The sequence below is a fragment of the Puma concolor genome, chromosome C2 (genome assembly GCF_028749965.1).
Source record: "Puma concolor isolate L17-30 chromosome C2, mPumCon1.1.hap2, whole genome shotgun sequence".
Taxonomy (NCBI): domain Eukaryota; kingdom Metazoa; phylum Chordata; class Mammalia; order Carnivora; family Felidae; genus Puma; species Puma concolor.
The window spans coordinates 48,030,097-48,049,066 of record NC_141675.1 but is presented as its reverse complement, the minus strand read 5'-3'; positions in this window follow the sequence as shown (position 1 = coordinate 48,049,066).

Genomic DNA, 18,970 nt, shown 5'->3' with positions numbered 1-18,970 from the left:
TTTTTTTTTTTTGCCAATTTTTCTCAGGTTCAAGGTTCTCCACAATCAGTTCCTTGTGGATTTCTCTGATCTCATCTCCGCAGATCTCTACACAAATGAGCAGTACTAGCAGCAGGCATGAGGAGTGTGGCTTTTCACCTTTGCCCCATCCAGAGTTTTAAAATTCTAGGACTTCTTTAAATATCAAAGCCAGAGGAGACTAGATAGGACAATATGGATAAAATTCTCCAATTTTATGTACCCAACAATGATACCATCTAAAGCCAGCCACAGAAACAACAGGTCAACAGTGCCTGGAAATTCTCTCTCTTCTCTGCCCCAGGTCTTATTTACTTTATTTGCTTTTTTTTTTTTTTTCAACGTTTATTTATTTTTGGGACAGAGAGAGACAGAGCATGAAGGGGGGAGGGGCAGAGAGAGAGGGAGACACAGAATCGGAAGCAGGCTCCAGGCTCTGAGCCATCAGCCCAGAGCCTGACGCGGGGCTCGAACTCACGGACCGCGAGATCGTGACCTGGCTGAGGTCGGACGCTTAACCGACTGCGCCACCCAGGCGCCCCTACTTTATTTGCTTTTAATGCCACTGCTACAAAGCAGAGATCCTATTGGCGGGGCAAAAAGGAAAATGTGCAAAGCAGTTCTGGCAAAGACTTAACTAGACCTTGTCAAAAGCCCACTGTCTTAGGCTATACTCATTCTTAAAGGAATGCAAACCAGAACAGACTTCTGCATGTTTACTCCATTGTTTTGTCTCTCCTTTCCCATAAAGTCTGGCTGACCTGTAGGTAGTTTTTTTTCTGAATCTATTGGCTTAACTTCTACTAGCTAAACTGGGCGTCTTTTATCTCACCTTGTGCAATAGATCCATATCATGATAAAAATATCCCATTAACCTATGTATTAGTCCGGGTTCTCCATAAAAACAGAATCAATAGGGAATACATATATATAAAATGTATATATTTGTACTTATATGTAACATATATAATATATACAATGTATAATATTTTTATGCACATAGTTATGTGTAGAGAGACGTTATTATACTATAAGGAATTGATTCACGAGCCAGTTATATATAGATGCTGCAGTAAGCAAGATGGAGACCCAGGAGAGGTGAAAGCCCTGAGACATCAGGAGAACCAGTGGTGTAAGTTTCAGCCCAAGCCCAGGTCTAAAGCCTGAGACAGATGTCCCAGATCAAAGACAGGCAGCGAGAGCAATTTCTTCCTCACTTTGCCTATTCAGGCCGTCCATGACTGAGGCTCACCCACACTAGGGTGGATAATCTACTCAGTCTACCAATGTATATGCTAATCTCATCAAGAATCACCCTCACACACCAAGAATAATGTGTAACTAAATATCTGGGCATCCTGTGGCCCTGTCAAGTTGACACATAAAATTAACCATCACAATACATGACATGTTTTCATCTCTACACATTCACTCAAATTCATATACACGTGAAAGGGTGTTTCCCATTATTTCTATTTAAGAGTCCTGCTTTCTTCAAGGTGAAGCCCATGACTCTGTGTTTCATGAAAGTCTTCTCAACCACACCCAACCCCTGGTGATTCTTTTTTCTATTGAATTCTTATAGCATTGATGTGTAGACTCATAGTATACACATGTAAAATGAAAAAAATATATATCCTATAAGATGGCATGTGCTAAATCCCAACAGAACATACATATTAGATAACTACCATATGCATATTCTTCAGACTGAACTATTATGAGGGCATCAGGTAAGGTCAGACCAAATATATGTTGAACTCATAGCTCCTACAAAATACACTTGTATATTATTTCCTGGAATCAGGCTTTCTTTCAAAGCTACAGACATTTAATGCTACAGAGCTAACTCAATATTTCTATACTCAGACTCACTATACCAGGGAGTCTGAATGTGAGCATTACAGACTCCAAACTCATTTGGCATTAAAGCATCTGTAAGCTCCATGTAACTCTATACAAAACATTGTGTTTGTAATATACTTGTGAGAGTTCAGGGCTCTGCTCATATTCTCTAAAGTCCCTGACCCCAAGAGGTTAAGTCCCATTCAAGCCTCTGCTTGTGGTGAGTCTTTTAGCAACCCATGGCCAAAATAAGTCATGTGGCCAAGTTCAAAGTCAGAGGAGGTCAGGGGTGATGCTGGAAAATATCCACCCTTAGAGGGAGAAACTGCAAAGCTGTAGGCAAAGGAGAGGAATACAGGAAAGGATTTAGACTTGAGCCCAAGACTTACCACATTTTCTAACTCTAACTGTAAATTAGAGCTACAATTAAAGTATGCCACAGATAATAATAAGAGCAGGTACAATTTAGAGACTCAGAGTAATGCATTTTACATACAGCATCTTATTTAACTCACACAACCACCCATAAATAAATCATTGTGAATAAATCTTATCCTTATGACAGATGACAAACTGAATAGAGAGTTTAAATAACTTGCCAAGGACACACAGCTAGTAAGTGATAGAACAGGAATTCTAATCTATATCTACTTCTGTGTTAGAAATAAAGTATTATGTATGGTAACTAAAGACATGATTGTTTAATTTGCAAATAACAAAAACAAACCAGTTTACACAAAAATGTGGGAGGGAAGTGATTACTGGCTACATGTTCAAAATATGGGAAAGGAAAGGGGAAGAGTTGCAGGGTCAGCAGGACTGGGGGCTCTTACCCTGTTGGGCATTTCCCTCCTTAGATTTCTTTTCCACCTCTCTCAGCAAGTGGGCTGTATTTTCTCAGATAGGCTTTTCTGAGAAGTAGATCTGGCTTCCAGAAGCTTCTGATTTATACTTTACCTAAATGTGTCCAAAGAAGAAGCAAATATTTATCCACAACCCCAACTATAGTCACTTTCTGGAAGGATTTTCTTGGCTGGACTGAGTCACAGGTCCACCTCTAGACCAATTACTGTGCTGGGGAATGTGGGAGTACTATGATTGGACCAGCCTGCCTCCCCACCAATCACCGTAGTCAAGGATCTCATTAGAATGAGGCTCTCATTACAATCCCATGGGCTTTGGGCAATGATGGGGAAGGGAGTAGGAATGCTATTCCTAAAAGAAGAGACAGACAAAACAAGTAATGATAATGATCACTAAATTGCAATAATTATTTAACATCTTAAAAAATTGTTTTGATGTTTATCATTTTTGAGAGAGAGCGTGAGTGGGGGAGGAGCAGAGAGAGAGGGAGACACAGAATCTGATGCAGGCTCCAGGCTTCTAGCTGTCAGCACAGAGCCCAGTGTGGGGCTTGAACTCACAGACTGTGAGATCATGACCAGAGCTGAAGTCTGATGCTTAACCCCCTGAGCCACCCAGATGCCCCTAATTATTTAACATCTTATTTCAAACTGTTCTCAAACGGTCAATTGTCCCTTCTCCAGTGTTAAAAAATTATGTTTTCTTCGTCATGTAACAACCACATTCCAGTGCTAATTTGATTAAGAGCAGTCCTGCTTTTGAGAAATGTAATAATCTCAATTTGCACTTATTCTGAGTGTTCCACTAATCAATTCTGAATCTGTAATGTGAATCAAGTGTTCTGATGTTCATCAATAGTAATACAATACAAAACTGTCATTGAAAATAGAAATGGTAAAATTAATTCTTTTAGGGATAAGCTTTATCAGTATAGTGGGAAGAGAAAAATAAGCAGGAAAGATTACACATTTCTAAAAATCAAGTGACTTTGTTTTAACAAATTATATATCCTATAGATATTTAAGAACATAATTTTACTCAAAGCCAAAGGAAGAGAATGTTACATTGAACAAGAAATTCCTCTTAGGAGATCATTTTTCTGCAGGGAAGAAAGGCGTTTATTTGATTCCACCTTCTGACCCTGGTAACATTACTAGCCTAGCTTTGTAAGCTGTGTCATAAGGCGTGTATGTGCATGGTGTAAAACAAACAAACAAACAAACAAACAAACAAACAAACAAAAAATGTGTGGAGCATCAGCAGCCTCGTCAGGTTAAAAATGTGGAACACATTCTCATTTTTACCCTTCCACTTTACCTAGGGATCTGAAAGTTTGATCATACAAAATACGGCTATCTTTGCAGATGAAAAATAATGGAAGGATTCATAGAAAAACAGTGCGATTAGGTGAAATGGACCCAGAGATTTGGTGATTAACTCAGACCTTATAGTTTCTTTTACCTCTCTGACCTATGGCTCCTCTTGTTTAAAATGGAGATAAGTCTGATAATAATCAATTTTTAGTATTGTAAAGAATTAAATTATCATTTTGAGGGTATTTGAGGTTGCAAAGTACAAAATACCCCAGAAGTTATGGAATGAAAGAATATTACCAGATGACACTGCTAATATGAATTCTCTCCTCATCAGACTTGAGAAATGCAGGGTGTCCTTTTTTTGCCCACTAATAAGAAAGGGTGTCCTGAACAAATTAATACCATTGATGAGACCACAGAAGGCTTCTTTAATCTTCTTAAAAGAACACATTTTTATCGTCTGGTTTTCTTGAATGATAAATTATCAATTTCAAATGATCCATCCCCTTATGGAAACAAATCAGGATCTGCTATTCTAAATGAAAAATTAACTTCATTAGTAAATTCAAGTTACTAAATAGAACTATAAAAGTAAATTTCACAAAATAAAAGTAAACTATATAACTATAAAAGTAAATTTCATAAAAGTAAATTTAACAAAAATAGTGATACGCTTATTGTGGTCATATTTTTAAAAAGTCTTTATCTTATACATAAAGAAAGATTTACAATTAATTAAATGAAGTCTAAGTTTTCCATAAAAATTTGAGGAGTGAGTGAATGAGTGAGGGTATAAGTAATAGAAGATTACCCATGAGTTGATAATCATTGAAGTACCAGGGCTCATTCTCTGCACATCTGTATTTGCAAATTTTACATTTAAAAAAATGTAATAAACATCCAGCGATAGCATTTTCTTAAATTTGAAATGGCTAATCAGTTTTTATGTGTGTGTATTATTTTATATACATAAATGACTTAAGTTTTGATAGGTACTTTTCACAGTAATTGACATCATAGATAATTTTATATAGGCTAAAATATCTGGCAGTAATCCTACCATTATATCAAAAATTTTTTAAAATGTATATATATATGTACATTTATACACACACACACACACACACACACACATATACATATGTATATATATATATGAGAGAGAGAGAGAGAGAGAAAGAGAAGGAAGGAGAAAAGGAGGGAAGGAGGGAAATTGAGAAGAAAGGAGGGAGGGAAAGGTAGGGGACGGGAGACAACATTAAACAGGTAGCCTTCATGATACCCCAGGCTTTAGGCCTTAGGTTTCCTAACATTTTGTAGCTCTATAGAACACATTTGTTTTGGTCTCTAGAAAGACTTCTATTAGTTATACCTCCACTGGGGTAGCTAACTCCTCCCTTTAAGCTGGTCTTACAAACAGTATACATTGTATATGGGGAAAAAAAGTAGGGAGATGTTTTCAGACAGTCCAGCAGAATTGCCATCTGTCCACTCTGCCCCCAACCAGGGACATTTCTTCTTTCCACATTTTTACTCTCCCCTTCTACAGTCTACCTCAGCATACAAAAAGATTCCCCACTGCAGATCTGCCATGTGTGATGTTCCTACTTTTAAGACAATTCCATACAGTGAATGTGTTGAACGCCCACAGCATGTCAGGCACTAAGCCATTTGCGTGGGGTATGATGAAACACAAGATGGATGGATGCCATCCCTACCCTCAGAGAGTGCATTCTCTTGGGAAATGAGTAATTTTTGAGTGTGCTGAGTTTTAAGAAGGTGAAGTGCAGGAAACTATGGGGAGTATACAGCAAAAGTTAAGCTCTGCCGTGTGTTAGACTACAGAGATTTGTTTGGGCCCAAAGAATGCCATGACAAATCTTGGTTTTAGACATTTAGTAAACATTAGTAAACTTGTGATTTGTGAAACTTCAAGTTGCACTATTTCTGATGACATAAACTTTTCAAATCATTCACTAATCAAAATTTTAATTTCATTTGATGGTCAAGTTAATGCAGTTTTTGAGTGCATAGCAACCTGAGCTGGTATTTTGGGGGGTGTTGGTACTTCTGGATATTACATTCTGAGAGTCTCAGATTCTATCTAAAGAATGCTACTCCTTTCAGAAAACTTGGCTGACTCCATCCAGCATAGCCTATTCCTTCCAGGTTAGGACTCTGAATCTGTGATTGCATGATGTCCATGGGTGTTTTTTCCTGTATTACATTATTGTGTTAGTCTGAACTCCCGGATGTTCAAAGAAGCAAGAGTAGGAATGCTTGGATATAAGTGATCAAATCATGTCATAATGATAATGTCTCTTTCCGTGTGCTGCTTTTAGTTCCCTCTGTCTGTTGTTCACATCCTCAGGCTAGCCCTCTCTAAATGGGAGGGTGCTGGTTGTCCCAAACTTGCAATCCAAAAGGAAGAGAGATATCCTGATACTCATATATCAAATTTTATAAAAGGGCCCTGGGTGAAATTTTTCAGCTCGTATTTTTACCATTGGACCAGTCTATGAGTTTTGTGAAATAAACATGGAGTGATGGAGGACTTGTTTCTCAAAGGCACATTTGCTGTTCAGACAAAAATGACACTTTATGTATTTTATGACTTTTTGACTATGTGTCTGTCTCCCCTAATGGACTACATGCTAGAATAACGACTGTGTCTTATTAATCTTTATATACTCAGTAACTAGTACAGGACCTCAGTCATAAAAAGTATTCAATAAATACTACTTAAATAAATATGCTATAAAATAATGTAAATAAGCATCTAAGAAGAGAAGAGAGAAAGGATAGACTGTGCTGAAATAAGTCCTTAAGCACATCAAAGTGTGTGAGTGCCCAGATTGCCAATGCCAGGCAATGTGTAGAGGATCAGAACTATTAAGAATAAGTACCTCTTAACCTTTAAATCACTTTGAAAATGTTTCTGAGAGGATGTACTCCCTTATTACTCAGCTGACATCAGTCACAGAGAGACTTCATTTAAATCTTAACATCTCTCTTTTTAATAACAACAAGAATGCTCAGGGGATGATTAAAATTGTTCCATGTCCCTATAGCTTCGTGCCAACTCTGCCTCTGTGTCATTGAATATTCTAGTCTGTTATGGATTAGGGATTGGGGGCCCAAGGTACCACCTGCGAAGCCAGAAGCCTTGCTGACTTCAACTTAACTTTTGGGAACTATGAAGTGAAAGCATTCAAAAGCAGAAAATTCTATGCCATTTTTATTATACCCTGATGTTTCTGTTCACATAACTAAATTATTAATTTTCCTAAGTGATGAGCTAGAGTCTAGATGAATATGTCATATTATGTAGGGGGCAGTGGTGATGATTCAAAGTGGTCGAGCAATCGTAAACAGGACCACAACACTATAGTCAAAAGAAAACAGCATTTCAGAAAATTCTAGTCCCTTCAGGAACTAGAAAAGCAAAAAACAAAAAACTAACAAACAAACAAAAAAACTTAGCCAAAAGTTAGCAGAAGAAAGGAAATAATAAAAATCAGAGCAGAAATAAATGAAACAGAGAACAGAAAAACAATAGAAAAGATTAAGAGTTGGTTCTTTTAAAGGATAAACAGAATTGACAAACGCTTAGGTAGACTAACAAAGGAAGAAAAAAGAGGTCCTAAATCAACAAAATTATAAATAGAAGGGAGACATTACTACTGATACCATGGAAATTCAAAGGATCATAAGAGGATACTATGAACAATGATATAACAACAAACTGGACAACCTAGAAGAAATGGAAAAATTCTTAGAAATGTATGACTTACCAAGACTGAGTTAGGAAGAAATAAAAAGTCTGAATAGACCAATTACTAGTCAGGAGGTTGAATCAGTAATCAAAAATCTTCCAATGAAGAAAAGTCCAAGATCAGATAGCGTCACAGGTGAATTTTACCAAACATTTAGAGAAAAATTAACACCAATCCTTCTCAAACTCTTCAAAAAAATTGAAGAGGAGAGAATACTCTCAAACTCATTTTAAAAAGCCAGTAATGAGGTACATGGGTGGTTTAGTTGTTTAACCATCCAACTCTTGATTTTTGGCTCAGATTATGATCTCATGGTAGTGAGAATGGGCTCTGTGTTGGGTGTGGCATGTGCTTAAGATTCATTCTCTCTCTCTCTCTCTCTCTCTCTCTCTCTTTCTCTCTCTCTCTCTCTCTCTCTCCCCCCTTCTCCCTCCTCCTCCCCCTCCCCCTCTCTTCCTGCCCCTGCCTCTCTCTCTCTCTCTAAAAAAAAAAAAAACAAAAACAAAATGTCAGCATTATCTTCATACCAAGACCAGAAAAAGACACAACTAGAAAACCATAGACAATATCCCTAATGAATATAGATGCAAAATTTTTAATAAAATACTAGCAAGCTGAATTTGGCAGTACATTAAAAGGATCATTCACCATAATCAAGTGGGATTTATTCCTGGGATGCAAAGATGGCTCAAAACACTCAAATCAATCAATGTGATATATCACTTTAATAGAATTAAAGAAAATAACCACATGATCATCTCAATAGATGCAGAAAAAGCACTTGACAAAATTCAGTATTCATTAATAATAAGGCAGAGAAGGAACATATCGCAAAATTATAAAGGCCATATATGACAAACCCATAGCGTACATCATTCTCAATGGTGAAAAGTTGAAAGCTTTTCCTTTAAGACCAGGAATAAGAAAGACAAGGGTGCCCACTCTTACCACTCCTATTCAACATAGCAATTGAAGTCCTCAGTAGAGCAATAAGATAAGAAAAAGAAATAACATGTATCAGAATTGAAAAGGAATAGCTAAAATTGTCTCTATTTGCAGATGAGATGTTCTTATATATAGAAAACCCTGAAAACTTAACCAAAAAACTGTTAGATCTGACCTATGAATTCAGTAAAATTGCAGGATACAAAACTAGCATACAAAAATCAGCTTTTCTATACACTAACAATGAAATTTTTGGAAAATAATCTCACAATAGCATCAAAAACAATATAATACTTAGGAGGTAAAAGATCTCTACACTGAAAACTATAAGACACTGATGAAAGAAATCAAAGAAGACACAATGGAAAAATATCCCATGTTCATGGATTGGAAGAATTAATATTGCTAAAATGTCAATACTACCAAAAGCTATGTATAGATTCAAAGCAATCCCTATCAAGTTTCCAACAATATTTTTTATAGAAGTAGGAAAAGAAAAGAGTTTCTCAAAAAATTTTTAAAGTATTTATTTATTTTGAGAGTGTGCACATGGGGGAGGGGCAGAGAGAAAGAGAAGGAGAGAAAGAATCTTAAGTGGTGTCTGCGATCAGCGCAGAGCCTGATGTGGGCTTGATCTCACAACATCAAGATCACGACCGGAACCAATATCAAGAGTTAGATGTTTAATTGACTGAGCCACCCAGGTGCCCAAATAGGAAAAACACTCTTAAAATTTATATGAAACTACAAAAGAAACTGGGTAGCCAAAGAAGAATGAAGAGGCATCACACCTCCTGATTTCAGGCTATAGTCATCAAAACAGTATGGCACTGGCATAAGAACAGACAAATAGACCAATAGAACAGAACCAAGAACCAAGAAATAAACCCAAGCATATATGGTCAACTAATATTTGACATGAGAGCTAAGAAGCCTCAATGGAGAAAAGACTGTCTCTTTTTTTTTTAATTTTTTTTTCAATGTTTTTATTTATTTTTGGGACAGAGAGACAGAGCATGAACGGGGGAGGGGCAGAGAGAGAGGGAGACACAGAATCGGAAACAGGCTCCAGGCTCTGAGCCATCAGCCCAGAGCCTGACGCGGGGCTCGAACTCGCGGACCGCGAGATCGTGACCTGGCTGAAGTCGGACGCTTAACCGACTGCGCCACCCAGGCGCCCCAAGACTGTCTCTTGAATAAATGATGCTAGGATAATTGGATATTCACATCTTACAAATAAAAGAAATTTGACTCATATTTTACACCGCTTACAAAAAATAACTCAAGGTGTATTAGAGACTTGAATGTAAAACCTGAAACCATTAAACTCCTAGAAGAAAACCGAAGAACAAAGCTCCTTGGCATGCATCTTGGGAATGATTTTTTGGATATGACACCTAAAGCACAAGCAAGAAAATAAAAAAATAAACAGGTAGGACTACATCAATCAAATAGCTTCTGTGCAGTAAAAGAAACCATCAACAAAGTGAAAAGATAATCTATGGAATGGGAAAAGTATTTGTAAAACATGTATCTGATAAAAGATTAATATCCAAAATACACGAAGAACCCATACCATTCAACATCAATAACGTAAATGATCCAAGTAGGAATGGGCTTGAATAGACATTTCTTTAAAAAAAAGACACATGCAAGGCTGATAATTACATGGAAAGATGCTCAACATCACTAGTCATTAGGGAAATGCAAATTAAAGCCACAATGAGATATCACCTCACACCTGTTAGAATAGCCATCATCAAAAAAAACAAAAGATAACAAATGCTCTTGAGGATGTGGAGAAAAGGGAACCCTTGTGCACTATTGAGCTTGTAAATTGGTGTAGCCACTGTGGAAAACAATATGGAGAGTCCTCAAAAACTTAAAACTAGAACTACCATATGATCCAGCAATTCTAGTTCTGGGAATATATCCAAAGAAAACTAAAACACTACCTTGAAAAGATATCTGCACCCCCCATCATAGCACCATTATTTACAATGGTCATGGAAACAACCTAACTGTCCATTGATGGATACAAGGGCAAAGAATTTGCGATATACATACATACACACACACACACACACACACACAAACATGCATATATAAAAAATTGTATATTCATCCATTAAAAATGAGAAAATTCTACCATTTGTGACAATGTGGATTGACTTTGAAGGCATTGTGCTAAACAAAATAATCTCAGAAAAGACAAATGCTACATGATGTTATTTATATTAACTGTATGTGGACTCTAAAACAGAAACAGAAACAAAAAACCTTATAGAAAAAGAAATCAAATTTGTGTTTATAAGAGTTGGAGAGTGGAGGGGAGAGGAATTAGAGGAAAGTGGTCAAAAGGTACAAACTTCCAGGGTACCTGGCTGGTTCAGTTAGTAAAGCATGCAACTCTTGATCTTGGGGTTGTAAGTTCAAGCCCCATGTTGGGTGTAGAGATTACTTAAAAATAAAACCTTTTTTAAAAAGGTACAAATTTCAGCATGGTGACTATAGCTAACAATGCTGGAAGATTTACAGGAAAGTTGTTAAGAGCATATACTGATACTAAGAGTTCTCATCACATGGAGAAAAATTTTGTTTTCTTTTTTCTTCTTTTTTTTTATTGTATCTATACAAGATGATGGATGTTAACCTATTGTGGTAATCCTTTCACAATATATGTAAATCAGACCACCATGATGTATGCCTTAAGCTAATGCAGTGATGAATGTCTATTATTTCTCAATAAAACTTGGCCGGGTGGGGGGGGACTCAGATTACAATGGAAAAATTCACTAATAAAAATAGTTCCTTCTAATTAGAATGTAATGAAATGAAAAGGATAATATAAATATAAAATGCACATATATGGAAAAATTAAACCTATTAAAATATTAGGAAAATTAAATAACCAGACTATTCAAAAGTGGAATAATTCAGGATATTCAGAGTCAATGCCCTCAGAAACAAAAATACAATATAAAATTATATTAGAACAAAAGTCACTCATAGACATCTGTATTTGTTATTGTGCCATGGGGAATATTTATTTTTTTAATATTTATTTTTGGGACAGTGCAAGCGGGGGAGGGGCAGAGAGAGGGGGACAGGGAATCTGAAGTGGACTCTGCACTGACAGGCTGACAGCAGCCAGTAGGGCTCCATCCAGCTCATGAAGCTAGGAATCATGACCTGAGCTGAAGTCGGAGGCTCAACTGACTGAGCCACCCAGATGCCCCAGGAATAAAACATTTAAAAAAACTTAGTGCCTTTGTTTAGGAAAGTGAATCCTATGCATGTATACACACACACACACATACACACACACACACACACACACACACACACACACACACGTAGAAAGGCCCGGGGAAAAACCCACTTTCTATTAATGTTTTATAAGGGAACAGCGTATCCATACCAAAAACATGGAGAAGGATGGGGGAGGGGAAGGAATCCATTATTCACCCTGGGAAGGTGCATCAGTTCTTTGGGATCAGTTGAGTTTTTCTATAAATTGACTTATTCAGAGCACTCATGCAAATGTCCTTTTCAGTCCAAAGGTTAAACACCAAAACAATACATGAAGGTAGTAATTTGTCTTTAACCCTTATGATGAAGCACAAGTAAATTGAAGGTTTTCTCTGAGAACCAACAAAATATGAAACCATCCGTAGAACAAATAATGCATAACTACTTATGGCAGTTCTTTCTATTTTTATTTCTGTGTTGGAAAAGGTTTTGGTTATATAACATAATAAAAATAAATCAGACAGACATGATAATATTAAAGTGAGAGCATGAGCTAATCAGTCAAAAATGTGCTCTAGTTATTTTCAAACTGGCTCCACACCTGGAAGCAAACTTAGTCATCATCCCCATCTTGTCATCACTATGAGAATTTTTGAGTGACTGCCTAAGACAGGAGCCACAGGATTTCAAAAGACCAAGATTCAGACTGATAAAGAGCTAAACCCTACTATTTGATAAAGGGCTTGGCATTTTTTAGAATCAATTAACTTGGAGAAACTACTTAAGATTAACCGTGACTGAACATTACCCATTTCAAAAGTTGCTGAGTCCATTAAACAAATAAATTCTTGGAATTATCATTTTCCACATATAATTACTGCCAGCCCATGTATTAAGTTCCTCCTGCCTCACCAGTCTGGAGATAAACTGAGGTCACATAACAAAAATTCCTTCCTAACAGAGGTCTCTCCCCAGTATTCTGGGTAGTCCTCAGGGCAACTCTCCATGTATACCCATGCCCCTCCAACAATCAACTCAAGTTCTTCCTCTGCAGCCTCTTGGTGACACCTGTCATTCAAGAAGCCATTTGGAGGACTCTGAGCGCCACTGCCTAGGCAGCGCACGAGGTGCCCAAATGTCTCACCAGCCTTCTGACATCAGAGGTGCACGGCACTTTCCCTGTTCACCAAGAAGCGAATCTCTCCTACCTTACTCTGGGTTGAGGGTGAATATGTCATTTCCTTCAATATGAACAACTCCTTTAAGAGTGAAACAGGGCTCTAATGAATAGTGACCCCAAGACAGGTGATTAAGCTGGGTCTGTCCCAGACAAACCAGGACAAACAGTAACAAACATATGGTTCCTTTTTCGTCCAGAGCTCACAGTTCCATGGGCCTGCTTCCTAGTTCCTCACAGGTGTTGGGTTAAAACTGCACCTTTGGCTTCTTCTTTTTCTTCATAGGCCTCAGACTGAGTCCCCAGGGCTCCGTAGAGAGGAATGCTATCCTGTCCTCTCCAATGTCTGCCAGGCTCGTCCAGCTGACCACACATCAACCTCTGTTTCACAGGCTCCCCCTCCCCCAAGACACACCTCAGCTGAGGTGCCCAAAATAAATTTTAAAAGACACCACAGGGTGGCAAGTCCAATCTCAACTCAGTGTGATCAACTTACTATCCTAATGGAAATGCAACAAAACAAAACAAGAGAGGATAACCTTTGCTCTGCCAAGGCTAATTAATAACTTTGCCTATATTGAATGTATAGAAAGAAATCTTGATCATTACCCTTCACTTTGTCATTAAATATTGATAATTGCATCTGCCCTGTATCTGAAAAAATTTGCAGTGAAGCAATATTAGTGAAATAATATCTATATAGCATTATTGAACCCTGGGAAAAGGGAATTACATTAATAGCAATAATCATGTTGTCTTCAAAAGAGAAGTTGAGATTGACAATAACATATTCCTACCAGAAAATCATCCGTGAAATGTCTTTAGTATTGATTATTTTAAAAGAATATATCAGCCACATTTATTAACATTTACTGACTGTGGGTAATCCATAAAAAACTAATGATCACAGTCTAATAGTCAAGTGTGTATGTTCAATAAAAGACATCTTTGAAGAGCATTTTTAATAATGGACTACACAACAGTCTTCTGAAGCAGAAAGCTTTTAGGGACAGATCATGACACAATCATACATACAACTTAAAAAGAAAATAGTTCTAGTGGAAAACTTAACAAAGATCATACTTTGCTTTCTATATGCATTCAAAGCAATTCCACGATATTTGGTCAAACATTAAAGAATCAGACTACCAAGGTAAAGTTTGTTCTATTAATCTGGATTGCCCCTAAAGGGCAGAGAAAATAATGACATTAGGCAAACATTAAGCATGGGACTTTGCACATTTTGGTTGCTCAATGGATGTTTCTTGATTTGATAACCTTGAAGTATCCTCAACCAGACAGGCAATGTCACATCTCTTGAGATAAGATCCTGAATTTAGGCTAAAAACTAAGGATATCATTTCTGCGAATGGAGGAGTCATGCAATTTCTGAGACTGTTTTTCTAGGCTCAACAAGAAGTTTCACAGGGAAAGAGCTCAGCTCTGAAGCGGGGGAGAGGAGGGACAAGTGATAACATGAAGTCTGTGAATAATAGAACAATTCAGCTTGAATCCAAATCAGAACAGCATGCTGCAGAATTGGAGCTCTTAATGTGAGCTTCCATGGGGTTGGTGAAAGGGTCAGTGTTATCAGGCAGGATACATCAGGCTCCTGCCAAAACAGTCTCTCCTCCTCTTCCTAACTTTTCTGACTTTCTCAGTGCCTGAAATTCCACCATTAGAGTGTCACCCGTGTAGATCATGAGGCCTTTTTGGCCTTCTAGAATTTCCCATCAAAATGAAAAGCACTCCTGGGAAGATTAGATATTTAATCCCATGTGTCTAAAGGTATATATATTTCTAGTACCTCAAGATGCTTCATGCTTTAAAAAAAAAAAAAGAAATTTGGTAAATTCTCCATATTTTGGTAACTTTTTAAGATTCACAATGCCAGGAGCATATTAAATAAGGGCTCTGAAATATATTGCAGAAAAAAAAATCATAGTGGTTTAAACTAGTATTTGCAAAAGTATTTTGTCGAGAAAATAATTTGAAATACTATTTAGCATCCATAATACTGTAATATCAACTCACAATGAGTCACCAAGGTCTGAAAACATGGACAATGTGATCAGCAGCCGGGGAGCCAGGAATTGTTTCTGGTGACGGGACTCATTGTCATTGCAGGTATTCATTGTTATTATTGAATAATAGCATCAGCCTCAGCGTGTTTTCTAAGCTCTTTGGCTCCATAGAATAGCATATATCATGGCCCATATATTTAAAAATTTACCGTCTCAAAAAAAAAAAAAAAAAAAAGGGGGCGCCTGGGTGGCGCAGTCGGTTAAGCGTCCGACTTCAGCCAGGTCACGATCCCGCGGTCCGTGAGTTCGAGCCCCGCGTCGGGCTCTGGGCTGATGGCTCAGAGCCTGGAGCCTGTTTCCGATTCTGTGTCTCCCTCTCTCTCTGCCCCTCCCCCGTTCATGCTCTGTCTCTCTCTGTCCCAAAAATAAATAAACGTTGAAAAAAAAAATAAAAAATAAAAAAAAATAAAAATTTACCGTCTCCAGGAGCGCTTGGGTGGTTCAGTCAGTTAAGCGTCTGACTTCGGCTCAGGTCATGAACTCGCGGTTTGTGTGTTCAAGCCCCGAGTCAGGCTCTGTGCTAACAGCTCAGAGCCTGGAACCTGCTTCGTATTCTGTGTCTGCCTCTCTTTCTCTCTCTCTTTCCTTCCCCCAATAGTGCTCTCTCTCTCTCTCTGTCTTTCAAAAATAAATAAATGTTAAATTTTTTTTTAATTTACCGTATCCATTATTAGAGAGATAAGACAGGCCCCACATGAGAAATGAATGAACATATATGCACATATACACAGCATTTTACATGTAGTTTCAGAACTCCTGAGGAGTTAAGGTACATCCTTTAAACTTAAATTCAGTTCAAATTATCTGTGAAGACTTTATGCTGAATTAAGCTGAATGAATCACCCACTCGATTTTTTGATAGCACTTAATTTATATCTCATCTTTGTTACTGTAATGATTGCATTTCTCTCTTCTTTATTAGATAGTGACCTCTCTCTCTTTTTCTTTCCCTTGAATAACAAGCACAGAGCACAAAACTGAACCAATGTACTTTGTATTTAAGAATTGATTAAATAATTGAATGAATTAGACTGGACTGGAAGATTCCATGGGAATAAGGGTCATTTCTGTTTTTACTAGTTACTGTATTCCCAGCTCTTAACACAATGCCTGCCATGTAGGGATTTTGTCAATATCTGTTGCATAAACATTGGATGACTTGGTTCTGTTTATTGGAAGTACCTGGTGTTTAGATCTCTCATGAAACTATGTGAACAAATATTGTGTATTTTATGTCAACTTATTCTTGGATGCAAAAATGTCAATAGATGCTCCTACCTATTCTAACCTTGTATCACTGGCCTGGCTGAATATTTCAGGAAACTGTGCAAAAGCCTGAGACTCTTCCTATCCAACTTTTCCCTTTTCTGTCTCCTTCACAGGAGTCAGACCAGTATTTTGATCTGTGGGTCTTCCTTGCCTTCTCCAGATCTTTCTCTTTATCCTTCCCTTTATCTTTCTCAGACATTTCTCCTGATACATTTCCTGCACATCTAATCCTGATTTGGTGTCTTCTCAGAGGACCCCAACTAACACAGATAGCCAACTATGACACAATCCATTCCGACATTCCATTCTTTTGAGCTTTTAGGTGAAATCCCTCTCACAAGCATCCAAACCCTCCACAATCATACAAAGATCACTCTCTTGATATTGAATTTCAGGGTTAAATCTTCCCTTCCTCCTGAAGGAGATTTGATTTTGAAAGGATTTTGTTTGATAAATGCAAAGGAAAGGAAATTAACTCTGGAAAATTGTCTACTTAAATAGAAGGAAAGAGGATTTACATGTGGAATAGAAGAACTTGTCCAAAATTATCTCTTGAAAAGCCTAATAAAAGGTACCACTGATTTTTCAGTGAGTGAGAAGTTACTATTTTTTCCATTCTTAGTGTATTAGATTCCTAGGACTGTGTGACAAAGCACCACTAATGAATAGTGCTGAACGACAGAAATGTGTTCTGTCACAGTTCTGGAAGCTAGAAGTCTGGAATCAAAGTTTGGCAGGGCTCTGCTCTCTCTGAAGTCTCTAGAGAAGCATCTGTTTCATGCTTTCCTCTTAGCTTTTGGTGTTGCAGACAACCCTTGGTGTTTCTTGGTTTATCAATGCATCAATTCAATCCCCGCATTGGTAGTCATGTGATTTTCTCCTTGCATGTGTCTGGGTCTCTTCTATTCTCATAAGGACACAAGTCATAATGAAGGGCCCACCCTAAGACCTCATTTTTACTTGATTACATCTGCAAAGACACTATTTCCAAATAAGGTCACCGGAAGCTAGGATTAGGACTTCCATATGTCTTTTTGAGACAGACAATTTAGGCCAAACACTTGGGTAAGGATACATTTCTTTGAATAGAAAAATGGAAAACTGCATAATTAAACAAAATTTCTCAGAGTCTTGGTAAATAATGAAACAGAGAGTTTTAGTTAGTGAATTGTGCTACTTCTTGTTCTGTGTCCTTCATGTATATCTGATGTGTCCATGCCCTTTACCTCCTCAGATGCACTTAGCTCTTTACATCACTGCTGAATATTGCTGGATGGGAAATGAAACCAACTAGAGTCTTCTAAATGTCAGCCTGTGAATGATATGAATTGATCGGCATATTTATTACCACTGGTAAAGAACTGCTGGTTTAAGTAGTGACCTTTCCAGCTGAAATTAATTGGGTCTTTTCAATGACACTACTTGTATATGAATACATCTTCCTGATTTAGAGAAAACAGATTAAAGACATCAGCAAATCAATCAGCTAGAAAGGGTTTCATGAAGTGCTTTCTAGATAATAAATCAAAGCACACAAAAACTTCACATATATATGAGAAAACATTTTTAGCAGCTTCCAAATTCTTGCTCATCCCATCTGCCACAAGAAAGTGGCTGAACTAGGGTGGGAAGTTTAGCCAATATAGTGAATGGGCTATTCAAAAACCATTCAGAACAACTCTTCTCCCTGACATTATTATAGAGACTGAAAGCTGAGCTAAGCCACCTTTTCTTCATGACTAGAGGCAGCCATGTGACACACTTCTGGCCAATACTATGTAGGCAGAGCCACTGGGGATGGCATTTCTTCTCAAGAAAATGCTTGCTGGGAGAGGGAAGGGCAGAGGGAGAGGGAGAGAGAGAACTTTAAGCAGGCTACACACCCAACATGAAGCCCCAAGGCTTGGTCTCAGAACCCTGAGATCATGACCTGATCTCAAGAGTCACTGGCTTAACTGACTGAACCACCCAGGCACTCCAAATATTACCTCTTTAAGAGGAGTGTTCTTGTATGTTATTATTTGCCAGTCTCCCATCATCCTGTCAGGAATGTATATGTGATACCTGGGATGCAGCAACCATCTTACCACCATGAGTTGAAAAGTTCTTATTGAAATGGTGGAGTAAGGGGCATCTGAGTGGCTCATAGGTTAAGCATCCAACTCTTGATACTGGCTCAGGTTGTAATCTCAGGTCCTGAGTTTGAGCCCCACATAGAGCTCTGCTGCACTGAGTGCAGAGATTACTTGGTATTCTCTCTCTCCCTCTCTCTGTGCCCTTCCCCTGATCTCTTGCACTCTCTTTCTCTCCCCACCAAAATAAATAAATGAACATTAAAAAAAAAAAGAAAGAAAGAAAGAAAGAAATGGCGGGGTGCCTGGGTGGCTCAGTTGGTGAAGCGTCTGACTTCAGCTCAGGTCATGA